Here is a 4,551-nt window from a genome sequence, read left to right as displayed (position 1 = left end):
AGGAAATGGCTCACACAATTGTAGAGGCTGGCAAGTCCCAAGTATGTGGCTCAAACATCAAACTGGAGGCTTCTCCTGAGTCACACAGCTGCAGGGGCTGACAAATCCAAGGTTGGCAGGTAAAATGGCAGGCTGTTGATTCAAGGCTGTAAAGGCAACAATCCCAATATCATCAAGCAATATGGCAGGCTACTGGTTCAAGTCCAGAGGACAATGAACAGAAGCAGAATCTTAAGCAAAAAGCCAGAGATTTTTGCCAGGATGTCTATTATATTGGAAGCAGGCCACACTCCTGAGGAAACTCCCTTTCAACTGATTTGCTGCTCATAGCAGTTCTCTTCATGGTGGTGATTACATTATATCAGCTCTCTCATGGGGAATGACTACATCATAACTGCTAAACTATTGAGAATTGTGGCCCAGCTAACTTGACACACAACCTTAACTATCATAGTCCACCCATTGTCAGCTTGGCACCTGCATACATCTCCTTAAACTATACATAGTCATACATAAATAACCATACATAAAGACAATTATAAAGTCATACTTACACCTAACATGATATAACTAACATATGTACAAACAAAAACTCATTAGCCCTGTTTATATTTTATATTTTACAGCTGAAGAAAACAAAAATAATTGTTGCACACATACAGTGAAGAAATACAACAATCAGAGTCCTCATTTCGGCCACTTGTCACATGGTCATAGCTGGTACTTAGAACTACCTTTTTTCACCACTCATTCCATATTCCCTTTGCCCTCAGGAAGCACCTTAGTTGCTTGTGGTTCTTTGCCTGGTGGGGTGACCCAAACCTTCATTCCTGCAGGGTCTGAGCCATCAGTAGTTATATCAGAGTTGGATTGCTGTAGGTTTCCATTGACTTCAATCACAGTGTGTGGTAGTACTAAGAGACATCCTAAGGAATCTCCTGTATGCCAGACATACTCTTCTTTATCTTCATCGTGTAATATCATGTCAATTTCTCCTTGGTAATCAGGATCAATGACACCAGACAATACAGTAACACCCTTTTTTGCCTGTTGATCCCAAGGCATGAGAAGTCCAAAATGGCCAGGTGGCATTCTTAAGTTCTGGTTTAATGGAGTCATTGCTCTAGACCTGCAGAGCATATGCTCTAGATATGCAAAGCATAGAGTCACAGGGACAACTTTATGAGTGGGTCACAGGAAAAACTTTATGAGTGGGTCACTAAGGGTAACAATGAGTGACGACACTCCAATTTCCGTCCCTTGGTTCCGAGACCTGTGAATCCTGGTTATTAGGGAAGCAGCATCATGTATTGGACTCTGGTTTAGAGCATATACAACTTCCTAGAAAACATTTCCCTAATCCTGCAAAGTATTGTCACATAGCTGGCACCATAATTTTGTCTTCAAGAGGTCTTTCCATTATTCTATAAAGCTAGTAGCTTCAGGATGGTGGAGAACATGGTAAGACCAGTGAATTCCTCATTTGTTGTGAAGTGAGTACCTTGATCTGAGGCAATGCTGTGTGCCATGCCATGATGGTGGACAAGGCTTTCTGTAAGTCTGTGGATTGTGGTTTTGGCAAAAGCATTGGGGAAGGCAAATCTGTATCCAGAGTAAGTGTCTATTCCAGTAAAAACAAAACACTGCCCTTTCCATGATGGAAGTGGTCCAATGGAATCAACCTGTCACTAGGTTGCTGCCTGATTGCCCCAAGGACTCAGTGTTGGTCTCTACTACTGGTAAATTGGGCACTCAGCAGTGACTATAGCCAAGCTGGCCTTGGTGAGTGGAAGTCCATGTTGCAGAGCCTATGCATAACCTCCATCCTTGTCAACATGGCCACTTTGTTCATGATCGGGGTGGCTTGGGAAATAGGATAATGGATTTTCACAGAACACATCATCCTATCCATTAGATTGTTAAAAATCCTCCTCTGCTGAGGTCATGCTTTGGTAAGAATTCTCATGAGACACAAATATCTTCACTTCTTTGGCCTATTGAGAGAGGTCTATCCACATATTTCTTCCCCATACCTCTTTGTCACCAATATTCCAATCATGTTCCTTCTAAGTCCCTGACCATCCAGCCAAACCATTGGCTACAGACCACGAATCAGTGTACAAGAATTTAGAAAAAGGCCAGCACACCTGGCCATTTCTCCATCCAAATAAAATGTACAAACATATGCACTGCTTGTAGTTCTGCACATTGGGAGGATTTCCCTTCACCACTGTCCTTCAGGGAGATCCCAGAAAGGGGCTACAATGCTGCTGCTGTCCACTTTTGAATTGTGTCTGCATATTGCTCAGAACCATCTGTAAACTAGACACACATTTTCTCTTCCTTAGTCACCTGATCGTAAGTAACTCCCCATGCCATAGGTGCAGACTGAAAGAGGGAAGGTAATATGACTGGAGTGGAGATCATGGGTATTTGGGCCACTTCTTATAATTTACTTGTGCTTTTAGGTCCTGCTTGAGCATGATCTCTTATATACCACTTCCATTTAATGACAGAATGGTTCTGTGTAAATTCAACTTTGTGACTCTGTAGGCCAGACAACACCCAGTTTGTGATAGGCAGCTCAGACTATGGGGTGAATTGTGGCCCACAGGCACACAATCTCTACTAAGGCCCAGTAACAAGCCAAAAGCTGTTTCTCCAAAGGAGAGTAGTTACTTTGCTGAGAATGGCAGGGCTTTGGTCCAAAATCCTAGGGGTCTGTTCTGTGATTTACAAATAGGGGCCTACAAAAGACTCCAAACAGCATCTCTATCTGTCATCAACACTTGAAACACCTTTAGATCAGTTAGATCATATGGCCCATGTGGTAGAGTAGCTTGAATGGCAGCTTGAACCTATTGCAGGGCCTTCTCTTTTTCTGGTCCCCACTCAAAATTGTTCTTGTTTTTGTTATGTGCTGTCGAGTTGGACCTGACTCATAGCTACCCCTCCTTTGGTTTCTGAGGTGGTATTAGTATGGAAGTAGATTGCCCAACCTTCCTTACGAAGAGTGGCTGGTGGGTTTGAACTGTCAGCCTTCTGGTTTGCAGTTAAGTGTCTTAGGCACTATTATACCAGAGCTCTCACTCAAAACTAGCAGCTTTTTTGAGTCATTTGATAAATAGGCTAGAGTAGCATACCCAGATGAGGGATGTGTTGCCTCCAGAATCCAAAGAGGCCTATGAGACATTACCTCTTCTTTTTAGTTGTGGAAAAGGTCAGATGCAATAACTTATTCTTCACTTTAGTAGGAATATCTCAACATGCCTAACACCACTGGACTCCTAGAAATTTCACTTGAGGTGGAACGTGCCTGAATTTTTGTCACATTAATTTTTCACCCTCTAGCACATATACCATTGATACTTCTTCCTTAACTAGGTCCAATCAACATAATGTCATCAATGTAATGGACCAGTGTTCTATCTTGTGAAGAGAAAAGCAATCAAAGTCCCTGTGGACTAATTTATGATATTGCTGGAGAGCTGATACTTCTAAGGTAGGATGGTCAAAGAGTACTGCTGGCTTTGCCAGCTGAAGACAAACTGCTTCTGATAACCCTTCAAAACCAGAATTTAGAAAAAGGCATTGGCCAGATCAATAGGTGCATATCAAGTACAAGGAGATGTATTTATTTGTTCAATGAAACCACATCTGCAACAGCAGTTGCAATTGGAGTCACCACCTTGTTAAGTTTATGATAATCCATTGTTATTCTTCAGGATCCATCTGTTTGTTGCACAGGCCAAATAGGATGTAGTGGGAATCATCACCCCTGCATTCTTCAAGTCCTTGATGGTGGCACAAATCACTGCAATCCCTCCAGGAATACAATATTGCATTTGGTTTGCTATTTTCTTAGGTAAGGGCAGTTCTATTGGCTTCCATGTGGCTTTTCCTACAACAGAAATCCTTACTCTACATGTTAGGGATCCAAGGTGTGGATTCTGAGTATGTCTATTCCAATTATGCATTCTGGAACTGGGAAAATCAGTACCAATGGGTTTGGGAAGCCACTGGGCCCACTGTGAGATGGATCTGAGCTAAGATTCATCAATAACTTGATCTTTCTATGCCTCCACTCTGATTATTGGGCCACAGTGGCATTTTGGTTCTCCTGGAATTAGTGTCAATTCAGAGCTAGTGTTCAATATTCCCCCAAAAATATATTATTTCCTTTTCCCCAATAAATAGTCACTCTTGTAAAAAGCTGTAGATCCATTTGATGAAGGCTGGGAGAAAGATTAACAATATAAATTTTTATCAGTGTAGTGGGGTCCTTCTTCAAGGAGACTCAATCTCCCCTTCATTCAAGAGGTTGTGGGTCTGTAACTGGCTTAAGTCTGTGAATTGATTGAGGGGCCATGATTTTGTATTCTGGTGATTCGAGTTAGACTGCTGTTCACTTGACCTAGAATTCATCTGCCTGGTCAGATCACATACATATTTAATAGATTTCCCATCTATTTCATTCCTAGGGACATTATGTCTAAGTAGCCAATGCCATGAGTCTTTATAAGTTAGACTATTCTGATTAATGCTTTAACT

The 4,551-nt window shown here is 41.8% G+C and overlaps 1 pseudogene; it reads right to left on the bottom strand.

The window, feature by feature from the left end:
• Positions 1-711: 711 nt before the first annotated feature.
• LOC122150531 lies at positions 712-4,261 on the bottom strand (annotated as a pseudogene).
• Between the last annotated feature and the right edge of the window lie 290 nt (positions 4,262-4,551).

The sequence above is a fragment of the Orycteropus afer genome, unplaced genomic scaffold, assembly GCF_000298275.1.
Source record: "Orycteropus afer afer isolate SDZICR_OR568_19922 unplaced genomic scaffold, OryAfe1.0 scaffold00162, whole genome shotgun sequence".
NCBI lineage: Eukaryota > Metazoa > Chordata > Mammalia > Tubulidentata > Orycteropodidae > Orycteropus > Orycteropus afer.
The sequence above is the reverse complement of the archived record's forward strand: the minus strand, read 5'-3'. Positions and strand labels throughout refer to the sequence as shown.